Below are 12,072 nucleotides of genomic sequence, written 5' to 3'. Positions count from 1 at the left end.
GAAGAGATTGCACTCCTGCCTGCAGAGAAAGCTGTTTGTCCCGCGGTAGCATGACTACAGCTGACTGAGTATGAAACTCCATCCCAAGGTACGTCAGTGATTGGGTCGGTGTCAACTTGGATTTTGGGAAGTTGATTATCCACCCGAACTGCTGGAGAGTCGCCAGAGCGACGGAAAGGTTGTTTTGACACGCCAACTGAGAGGGTGCCCTGACCAGAAGATCGTCTAAGTAGGGAATCACCGAGTGGCCCTGAGAGTGTAGCACCGCCACAACAGATGCCATGACCTTGGTGAACACCCGTGGGGCTGTCGTCAGGCCGAAAGGCAATGCCACGAACTGAAGGTGTTCGTCCCTGATGGCGAAGCGCAAAAAGCGTTGATGTCGGGTGCGATCGGCACATGGAGATAAGCATCCTTGATGTCGATCAATGCTAGGAAGTCTCCTTGTGACATTGAAGCGATGACAGAGCGGAGAGATTCCATCCGAAACCGTCTGGTGCTCACATGTCTGTTGAGTAGTTTGAGGTCCAGAACGGGACGGAACGAGCCGTCCTTCTTTGGCACCACAAACAAGTTGGAGTAAAAGCCGCGACCATGTTCCTGGGGGGGGAACAGGGATCACAACTTCTTCTGTTTTCAGAGCGTTCACCGCCTGAAAAAGTGCATCGGCTCGCTCGGGGGGCGGAGATGTTCTGAAGAAACGAGTCTGAGGACGAGAGCTGAACTCTCCCATCGGTCTTGAACCTGTGGCCACCAGGCGTCGCAAAAGCGGGAGAGCCTGCCACCGACCGAGGATGCGGTTCGGGGATGCCGAGAGTCATGAGGAGGCCGCCTTGGAAGCAGTGCCTCCTGCGGCCTTTTGGGGGCGTGACTTAGCCCGCCACGCATAGGAGTTCCTCTGGCCTTTCTCCGGCCTGCTGGACGAAGAGGATTGGGGCTTGGCGGAGGGACGAAAGGACCGAAACCTCGAATGTATCTGTCGTTGCTGAGGTCTCTTTGGCTTGGACTGGGGCAAGGAGGAGTCCTTTCCCTTAGATTCCTTAATAATCTCATCCAAACGTTCGCCAAACAATCGGTCGCCAGCAAACGGCAAACCGGTTAAGAACCTCTTGGAAGCCGAGTCTGCCTTCCATTCGCGCAGCCACATGGCCCAGCGGACTGCCACAGAGTTAGCGGATGCCACCGCTGTACGGCTAGCAGAGTCTAAAACTGCGTTCATGGCGTAGGAAGAAAAAACTGACGCCTGGGAAGTCAAAGACGTAACCTGCGGAGCAGAATTACGTGTAACGGCATTAATCTCAGCCAGACAAGCTGAGATAGCTTGTAGTGCCCACACGGCTGCAAAGGCCGGGGTAAAAGACGCGCCCGTGGCTTCATAGATGGATTTCATCAGGAGCTCTATCTGCCTGTCAGTGGCATCCTTTAGCGATGATCCATCTGCAACCGATACCACAGATCTAGCCGCCAATCTAGAGACTGGGGGATCCACCTTGGGACATTGAGCCCAACCCTTGACAACGTCAGAAGGGAAGGGGTAACGTGTGTCAGTAAGGCGCTTAGTAAAGCGCTTGTCCGGAACCGCTCTGGGCTTCTGGACAGCATCTCTGAAGTTAGAGTGATCGAAAAACACACTCCGTGTACGTTTAGGGAACCGAAACTGGTGTTTCTCCTGCTGAGAAGTCGACTCCTCTACAGGTGGCGGTGGAGGAGAGATATCTAACACCTGGTTGATGGACGAGATAAGATCATTTACTATGGCGTCCCCGTCAGGTGTATCAAGATTGAGGGCAACGTCAGTGTCAGAGCCCTGAGCTGCGACGTCCGCCTCGTCCTCCAGATAGTCCTCACGCTGGGAACCCGAGCAGCGTGAAGAAGTCGGGGAAGAGTCCCAGCGTGCCCGCTTAGCCGGTCTGGGACTGTGGTCCGGGCCGGAGTCCTCCCCATGAGACCTAGGGCCCCCCCTGGGAACGTGCTGTGGCGCGGGCAGAGAGGGGCCTGGGGGTGAAGATCCAACAGGGCCCGGGGCCTGTGTAGGGACCGGTCTGGACTGCAAAGCTTCCAGCAGCTTGGCAGACCATTTGTCCATGGACTGAGCCATGGATTGTGAGAGTGACTCAGAGAGTTTTTCAGCAAAAACTGCAAACTCTGTCCCTGCCGCCTGGACAGGGGAAGCAAGGGATTCTACCTGAGCCGAGGGGCCCACTAGTGACCGAGGCTCCGGTTGTGAAAGTAAAACAGGGGTTGAGCATTGCTCACAGTGAGGGTAGGTGGAACCCGCAGGTAACTTAGCCGCACAAGAGGTACAGGTCGCAAAATAACCCTGTGTCTTGGCCCCCTTGCTCCTTGTGGACGACATGCTGTTGTCTCCTAGGAGAGTGATCACTGAGGGTATATGGGAAGGGTATACAGCCCGACCGAACAGAAATATATAAATATATATAGTATCTATTCCGGCACCCTAAGGGGACCAGCACCGGGTGACCGGTGTGGCTTACCGACCGCTAAAAAGCGGAGTGTGTGTCCTCCAGATTCCCTGCCTTAGGTCTCCCAGCGTTGCAGAGCTCTTTCCAGGAAATCTTCCACAGGCAGAGTGCCAAAGAAATGGCTGCCGGAGCTCTCAGGGGAGGAGAGAAGCCGTGGGCGGCGTTAGAAAAGTGCGGGAATCTGGAGTCCCCACAGTGATCAGTGAGGGGGGGAGGAACATACAGGATGCCCTGGCCCTCACAGCCGACGTCAGGTCGGCAGTCCCGCCCTTATCCCTGATAGACAGGCCCGGGGGCGGGAGTTTTGCTACTAGGCCGCAATTGAAGCCGGGGACTAAATTTAACACCGCGGCCGACAAACAGGCGCGGTCGGCGCGGAAGTCCGCCGGCCGTCACAAATAAGCAGCTGCTGCAGCGTCCGGGATGTAGGCGCTCCATGCACATCCCCGATGGGGGTACAGAGTACCTTAGTGATGCAGGGCCCGGTCCCTGAGGATCAACAAACTCCTGTCCGACAGATTCCCCCAGGGGCTGCGGAGGGAGCACGGTCCCAGTGACTGGATGACCGCTCAGGATCCCACTTCTCCCAGAGCCGCTAAGGGATGGTGAAAGAGACGGCATGAGGCTCCTGCCTTTGTACCCGCAATGGGTACCTCAACCTTAACAGCACCGCCGACATAGTGGGGTGAGAAGGGAACATGCCGGGGGCCCCGTGGGAGCCCACTTTTCTTCCAACCGATATAACTAAAATGAGAAGCTGAGTGGATGTGTGCCTCCTTCCACACAAAGCATAAAACTGAGGAGCCCGTGATGCACGGGAGGGTGTATAGGCAGAGGGGAGGGGTTACACTTTTAAAGTGTAATACTTTGTGTGGCCTCCGGAGGCAGAAGCTATACACCCCAATTGTCTGGGTCTCCCAATGGAGCGACAAAGAAATAAATATATATTATATAATATTATAATTATATTATATTATTATACACCTATATTGAGATAGGATTTTGGAGATGGAAATCCTGATTTAGTTTGCCACAGAGTTTTTGACGTCGCGTATTTTCGCTGAGCAAAAAAATACAGCGTCTTGCAGTGCCAGCAAAGTGGATGGGATGTATAGAAATCTCATGCCCACTGCTCTTTTTTTCCAGGCTACATACACTGAACTGTAGTGCATTATTTAAATCCGTAAGATATCAATTTCTCTTGTGAGTACGATGAGTTTTATTTGCGGATTTCCCCATAGAATTGCCTTAGCCATGGAAAATCAGCAGGTAGAGAGATCACATTAGTTTTAAGTTCCCATCCGTTGGCTATCAATAAAGTTTTGTCAAAGCCAAATAAAAGGAAGTATGAAAAAAAACAAAGACAATTTAAAACATGACATCCCAAAAAGAGCCACAAATCACTGTAAAAAACCTCACTCAAATAGTAAATAAAAAAAAATGCAAACAACCTAATTTACCTAATAGATGCAGAATTGATGCAAAAATTCTGAAACATCAAAGACTCACTTTAGGCTGTGTGCGCACATTGCGTATTTGTGTTCAGTTACGCTGCATATTGCACTGCAGCATAACGGCATGCGGCCTGCGTCCCCTGCACAATCTATGAAGATTGTGCATAATCCATGTGCACGTTGCCTTTTAGAACGCAGCAATTTGCATGCTTCCAAATCGCTGCGTCCTAAGAAGCAACATGTCACTTATTCCGTGCGCTTTGGATGCAGCCCCCGCTCTGTCTATGGTGGGGGCTGCATCCAGAGCACATGAAATCGGCTTTTTCACTGCATTCATTACGCAGCATTGGTGCAGCGATTTGAAGTGCACATGTATTGTCAAATCGCTGCAGAAATTTCTGCAGGGACACGATGCAACGTGGGCACATAGCCTAAAGGGGGCTTTACACGCTACGATATCGTTAATGTTTTGTCGTCGGGGTCACGTTGTTAGTGACGCACATCCGGCAGTATTAACGATATCGCAGCGTGTGACACTGACCAGCGACCTTAAGCGACCTCAAAAATGGTGAAAATTGTTCACCATGGAGAGGTCATCCCAAACTCAAAAATCGGTAAGGGTTGTTTCTCCAGGTGGTTCATCGCTCATGCGGCAGCACACATCGCTATGTGTGACACCGCAGGAGCGAGGAACGTCTTCTTACCTGCCACCGGCCGCAATGCGGAAGGAAGGAGGTGGGCGGGATGTTACGTCCTGCTCATCTCCGCCCCTCCGCTTTGATTGGCTGGCTGCTTAGTGACGTTGCGGTGACGCCGCTGTGATGCCGAACGTCCCTCCCCTTGAAGGAGGGATTGTTCGGCAGTCACAGCGACGACGACGACCAGGTAAGTATGTGTGATGCTGCGTAGCGATAATGTTCGCTACGGCAGCGATCGCACACAATCGCATGCACGACGGGGGCGGGTACTTACACGCTCGCTATCGCTACAAATTGCTAGCAATATCGCTACAGTGTAAAGCCCGCTTAAGGCTGGGGATGCACAGCACTAATGCAAGTCTAATCACATGACACTTGGCTCCCGCTCTGCTGGAGTGTAAGCCAAGTATCATGCCACTGTGATGCATCCTGCGATCAGCCGCGGAGGAGGGGCGGGCGCTGCGGAGGAGAGGGAGGGAGTAATCTCCCCATCCCCTCCATTATCAGCTGATGCATATATCGCACTGCACTCGCATTATACCGGTGTAATGCGAGAGCAATGCGATGTTTCTCTTCCTCCCATAGACTTGTATGGGTGTGAGAGAAAACAAATCAGATTCCACCCACAGCATGCTGCAATTGTTTTCTCGGTCCAATTAGGGCTGAGGAAAAAAAAAATCGCTCATGGCTGCGACCCCATAGAGTAACATGGATGCAGGTGGAATGCGATTTTTATCACATTCCACTCGCTCCATTTTTCTCGCCATGTGTGCTGACCCAAAAGCTAATCATGGGAGCATAGGCTAAAATGGCTTTGTACACCAGAAAGACTACGTCTGTTTATCCCCTTGGTCCACATTCTCCTGTTGTGAAAAAACCTCCATTGTACATTTGGTCATATACAGTTAGGTCCAGAAATATTTGGACAGTGACACAAGTTTTGTTATTTTAGCTGTTTACAAAAACATGTTCAGAAATACAAAGGGTTCACATCTAGATGCAAACCATTCATCAATTCCAAAAATAGACAGGCCAGAGTTAAATTTGCTGAAAAACACCTCATGAAGCCAGCTCAGTTGTGGAAAAGTATTCGATGGACAGATGAGACAAAGATCAACCTGTACCAGAATGATGGGAAGAAAAAAGTTTGGAGAAGAAAGGGAACGGCACATGATCCAAGGCACACCACATCCTCTGTAAAACATGGTGGAGGCAACGTGATGGCATGGGCATGCATGGCTTTCAATGGCACTGGGTCACTTGTGTTTATTGATGACATAACAGCAGACAAGAGTAGCCGGATGAATTCTGAAGTGTACAGGGATATACTTTCAGCCCAGATTCAGCCAAATGCCGCAAAGTTGATCGGACGGCGCTTCATAGTACAGATGGACAATGACCCCAAGCATACAGCCAAAGCTACCCAGGAGTTCATGAGTGCAAAAAAGTGGAACATTCTGCAATGGCCAAGTCAATCACCAGATCTTAACCCAATTGAGCATGCATTTCACTTGCTCAAATCCAGACTTAAGACGGAAAGACCCACAAACAAGCAAGACCTGAAGGCTGCGTCTGTAAAGGCCTGGAAAAGCATTAAGAAGGAGGAAACCCAGCGTTTGGTGATGTCCATGGGTTCCAGACTTAAGGCAGTGATTGCCTCCAAAGGATTTGCAACAAAATATTGAAAATAAAATTTTTTTTTTTGGGTTTGGTTTATTTGTCCAATTACTTTTGACCTCCTAAAATGTGGAGTGTTTGTAAAGAAATGTGTACAATTCCTACAATTTCTATCAGATATTTTTGTTCAAACCTTCAAATTAAACGTTACAATCTGCACTTGAATTCTGTTGTAGAGATTTCATTTCAAATCCAATGTGGTGGCATGCAGAGCCCAACTCGCGAAAATTGTGTCACTGTCCAAATACTTCTGGACCTAACTGTATTAACAACTAATGCAGAACAGTGGCTCAGTGGTTAGCACTGTATGGTGGCTCAGTGGTTAGCACTGCAGTCTTGCAGCGCTGGGGTCCTGGGTTCAAATCCCACCAAGGACAACATCTGCAAGGAGTTTGTCTGGGTTTCCTCCAGGTTCTCCGGGTTTTTTCCACACTCCAAAGCCATACAGATAGGGAATGTAGATTGTGAGCCCCAATGGGGAGAGTGATGATCACACCTGTAAAGCGCTGTGGAATTAATAGTGCTAAATAAATGAGCAAGATAGATAAAACAAAATTTGTTTGTGGTGGAATCTGTTGCAGACTTCACTTTACTCCATCACAAAGCATTGTATCAGGTGAAATCCTTAATGAAGATCCACACAAGAAGCGTGCTCTCATTTTAGTGCAGATTTTTACCACAATATGTGAATGGGGTTTTCAAAATTCCTATGAATTGCTGTAATTGTGAGGTGTGGATCCACCCGGAAATCTGCAGAAGATCCTGAACCTGTGAATGTAGTCTAAGAATCCCATGGTACCTACTAATGTTAACTATTGTCACAAAATGTGTGTGCACGGTGTGTGTGTGTGAACGGTGTGTGTGTGTGTGCACGGTGTGTGTCTGTGAATGGTGTGTGTGTGTGTGTGTGTGTGTGTACGGTGTGTGCGTGTACGGTGTGTGCGTGTACGGTGTGTGTGTGTACGGTGTGTGTGCACGGTGTGTGTATGTGTGTGTACACGGTGTGTGTGTACACGGTGTGTGTGTACACGGTGTGTGTGTACACGGTGTGTGTGTTTCTGTGTGCACGGTGTGTGTGTTTGTGTGTGCACGGTGTGTGTGTGAACGGTGTGTGTGTGTGCACGGTGTGTGTGTGTACGGTGTGTGTGTGTACGGTGTGTGTGTGTGTGCACGGTGTGTGTGTGTGCACGGTGTGTGTGTCTGCACGGTGTGTGTGTGCATGGTGTGTGCGTATGTGTGTGTACGGTGTGTGTGTATGTGAGTGCACGGTGTGTGTGTGTGTGTTTGTGTGTGTGTGTGTTTCAAAATGACAAGAAACATACTGAATTTGGGGGCTTCTTGTACTTCTGCCAAAAAGTTATTAATTTTAAAAATGTAATTTCTTTATAGCAAATCTTTAGATACAAAAAGTAAACAAACCCATGCACATAAATGTATTGTAACTGAATGCACAAAGGGGCCTCCTGATTCTTCTCTCAGAAGTCAGGGGAGATAAGGAGTGACTGCCAACACCTTCTTGTTCTCTGATGATAAGCTGCTGCCAGAGTTGTCTGGCAGCCGCTTATGAACACATGCACGCCAAGCATATACCATGTATGGGGTAGATGAGACTTCTGCCTGTACAGAATAGTGTGTGTGTGTGTGTGTGTGTGTGTGTGTGTGTGTGTGTGTGTGTGTGTGTGTGTGTGTGTGTGTGTGTGTGTGTTCTCTCTGTATAGAGCCTGTGTAATTCATCCCCTTCCCACTTAAAGAACTCCTGTCTCCTCCCAAGCTTCACTCAGGCAAAGTAGCCGGTGATTCGCCCTCTCAGAAGACTTGGATGCTTTCCTCCCTCTCTACACTCTGCCTTGCTTCAGATGTATATACCTTCCTCCTCATTGCTAGCATCACTGAATCAGATGGGAGGAGCAGTGCAGAACGATTAGGCACAGCAAGGTGAATTGTGCAGTAAGATCCATGTCAGACGCAGCAGCACTAGCCATGTATAGGAGTTGCACACTTTCACATACAAAAAAAGGAAATATTTAATGAAAACTATTTAGAAAGTTATTGTAGCAGGAGTGGACTCCACGCTTTCTACAATAATTCTTGACTTTTTGAGGGGTGTTTTTGAGTATCGTGCTATACAGAACTATTTAGAAAGTTGCTTAGTTTTGCATCCATAGCCTTAGGATCACAAATGTATAAGTACCATGAGGATCTCTTTCCCCATAGCTCTGATTCCTTCCCCAATTGGTGAGAGCAATGCCACTATTATTTATATATTAGTTACATGCAGTTCATGTCATTCCCTAACATTGTCCTATATAAAGTGAGATTTTCACTGAACACAAGCTCCAGTGTTTGCCCCTACTTTCTGCTGCCCACTGTGGGGTGACATATTTACATAAGCCACATAGGAGCACAACTTGCATGAGACTTATCTGCCATTTGGCCAATTTTTAATTCTTTTTGTACAGTTGCAGAATAGCTGTGAACTGATGCCAGCCTTAAGCTGGTCACACACATTAGATGGATACGTTGGCCGATACCTCGGATTGCTCTGCCATACACAGGAGTGCTCATCCTCCATGAGAAAGCTGCTGCTTGACATTTCTGCCAGTGACGTATCTCAGGGGCACAATAGAAATCCAGACACGCCCCTGAGGAACAGCTGGCCCGCACCCACACACAGACTGCCGGCCAAAACAGTCAATATTGGCGGGTTCAGCCGACATTAGTCTATCAAAGCCGGAGTGCCAGACTGATGATGTTAATAAGTTGTGAAGTTTGGCAGGTCACTATTGCACAGCAAAATATTGTAAAACTAGGCTTGGTTAGCTGTATGCCAGATTTATTAACTGTGAATTTTGTTTGCACTTCAAAGGGGGTGGTATAATAATAAGAGAGACCGGGAGAGAGGGAAACCCTAAATCTGGTGCTCTGAAGTGGTGGCAGCAAACACAGGTACACGTCACCACTGATGACTCGAGGCAATGGCCATTGAATGGGCGTGCTAACATGCTACGAGGGCAGAATGAGCACAGGAACTAATGCCCTTGTGACTAGTCCCTGCACTCATTTGCATATCATAAAGGATATTTAGAAACAATTTCTAAAGATCTCTTTATCTACGCTAGTGTATACAGGGCCAGTTAGGCAGGGATTAGCAATATACACCCAGAACTGCTCGTGCTTCAGAGTATTGCACCTGACAGGTTCCCTTTACATGTCAATCGAGATATGACAGTGCTCAGTATACAATTTCAGGGACTGTGAGAATCTACTGAGCTCTTGGCCAATAAGGGTGCCCAGAAGGTGACTAATTTGCATAGAAAATAAATCCTTTTTTAATGCCAACTAAGGCCAGTTTCACACATCCGGCTTTTCGCTGGTTTGGCGGATGCGGCGCACTCCAGTACAGTGTATACAGTACAGTGGCAGCGCAACAAGCGCCAATCACATGCTGTCATGTGACCTGGAATTTGCGGTGCTGTCACTGTACTGTATCACATCCGTCAAACCAGCAAAAAGCCGGATGTGTGAAACCAACCAAAACCACTAAAAGCTATGCTATAGGTCTGATTTTTATGGGGGGGGGGGAAGTCCCCTAGATACCTGTAAAAGTGGTTTAGGGGGTGACAGATGCCTTTTAAGGCTATGTGCGCACGTTGCGTAACTGCATGCGTCCTATGATGATTATACAGGAGACGTGCGCATGTGGCGTATTAGAACGCGCGCTTCAGCTGCTGCCCGAAGCGCGCGTTCTAAGAAGTGACATGTCACTTCTTTCCTGCGCTCTGCATGCAGCCCCCGCTCTGTCTATGGGAGGGGCTGCAGGCAGAGCGCATGGAATCGGCTTTTTTTTTTCATTACGGACTGTTTCTGCAGCGATTTGAAGCGCACGTGTGCTGTTCAAATCGCTGCAGAAATTTCTGCAGTGACAGTACGCAACGTGCGCACATAGCCTTATACTGCACTAAATTTATGACATCATTCAATCTCTTAGTATGCAATCAGAGGCATATAAAAGCATAATTAGAAAGTCACTCTGCAAGGCCACGGCTCCAGCCGAGTTTGCTACAACTATGTTTGCTACATGGTTACAATTGTAACAGATTGTTTAAAGTATTCAGCCTTGTTCCCAATCCAGGACCGCAAGCGGTGATGTAAAAGTTGTTGAACATCTTTTCATTATGCCATGCTTAAAGGGATATTACAAGGACTTAACACTAGAACTACCGAGGTAGTCATTTTGACTACTTTGCACCATGCATTTCTATATAGGTGTCACAAGTCCAGTAGTTCTAGTGTTAATAGCCAGTATGGGTGCCAGAAATAAATGAAACAGAACGTCCCTTACTGCTTCATTCAAAGTCTATGGCACTGATGAAGGTCTGGCCATGATCTAATAATTATAACATAACCTGTAGTACAGTAGAGTGCCACTTTAAACAAAGTTTCTGACTTCTGAAAAGAACAAAAGCAAACACTAGTCACTTCTTTCCCCCATCAGCCCTCTTAACGGCATAACGTACTGATCACTGGAGTTCCAACCAATGGAATCTCTGCACAGCTCAGCCTTGGATCGGTGAATGGGGCGCCCCTTCTCATGTTCTAGAACCTACTTTACTGGGAGGTACTGGGGGACCCAGAAAGTTGGGGCACCCAGCCATCAGTATATTGTATGGATAGGGATATCTTAATATTCAGCACGGTGGCTCAGTGGTTAGCACTGCAGTCTTGCAGTGCTGGGGTCCTGGGTTCAAATCCCACCAAGGACACCATCTGCAAGTTTGTATGTTCTCCCCGTGTTTGCGTGGGTTTCCTCTTACACTGCAAAAACATACAGCTAGGGAATGTAGATTGTGAGCCCCAATGGGGACAGTGTTGCCAATGTATGTAAAGAGCTGTGGAATTAATAGCGCTATATAAATGAATAAAATTATTATTATTATTTTGGAAATAATTACATAATAGAGATCCGTGAACATGAGCCCTGAAGGACGTGTCCACCCAGAGCTGAGCAGAGGGGCAATGTAGAAGCCACCCGTGTAGGCAACATAGTGTAACTCTGATTCTGACCATCCTGCTAAGAACTATGTTTGCTCCGAGTGCAGTCCGTAACAAACGGATCACAAACTCATTTTATTTAATTGGGCTGTGCAGATCAGCATTTTAGTTTTTCTTTATTTATCATGAACAAAATCATTGCAGTGAAAAAACCAAACTACACTATTCTCTCCTTATGTCGGGTGAGACCGGCATATTCACATCTATGGGTGTGGAAGAAAAGACGGGCGCAATATGGGTCCCCCGTATGGGATCAGACTTATGCAGTACTGCAATTATTAACTTAGGAGACTGGGTTTCCCCATGTACACTTTATAGTGATGTATAAGAAGCGATGTCACGTGGATGTCAGGCAGAAGAAGCGGACACCAACAGCAATATGAAAAAGCCACTGTGTATACAATTCTGTGACGCTCCACTAGCTGGAGGATTCCCGGGCTGATCACCGATGTCCTATGGAAAGCCGATAGGATCACTACTATGTGAGGGCATCCCGGGTAGCACGGTGGCTCAGTGGGCAGCACGGTGGCTCAGTGGTTAACACGGGTATCACGGTGGCTCAGTGGGCAACATGGAAGATCAGTGGACAGCATGGGTAGCACGGTGGCTCAATGGGCAGCATGGTGGCTCTGTGGTTATCACAGGTAGCAAGGTGACTCAGTGGACAGCATGGGTAGCACAGTTGCTCAGTTGGCAGCATGGGGGCTC

General features: G+C 48.2%; 1 protein-coding gene across 1 annotated transcript in view; it reads right to left on the bottom strand.

Moving 5' to 3' along the window:
• The window catches only part of KDM3B (lysine demethylase 3B), a 158,605-nt gene that overhangs the window by 145,023 nt on the left and 1,510 nt on the right, over positions 1 to 12,072 (bottom strand). The window lies entirely within an intron of this gene.

Source organism: Anomaloglossus baeobatrachus, chromosome 4, assembly GCF_048569485.1.
Source record: "Anomaloglossus baeobatrachus isolate aAnoBae1 chromosome 4, aAnoBae1.hap1, whole genome shotgun sequence".
In the NCBI taxonomy this organism is placed as follows: domain Eukaryota; kingdom Metazoa; phylum Chordata; class Amphibia; order Anura; family Aromobatidae; genus Anomaloglossus; species Anomaloglossus baeobatrachus.
The sequence above is the reverse complement of the archived record's forward strand: the minus strand, read 5'-3'. Positions and strand labels throughout refer to the sequence as shown.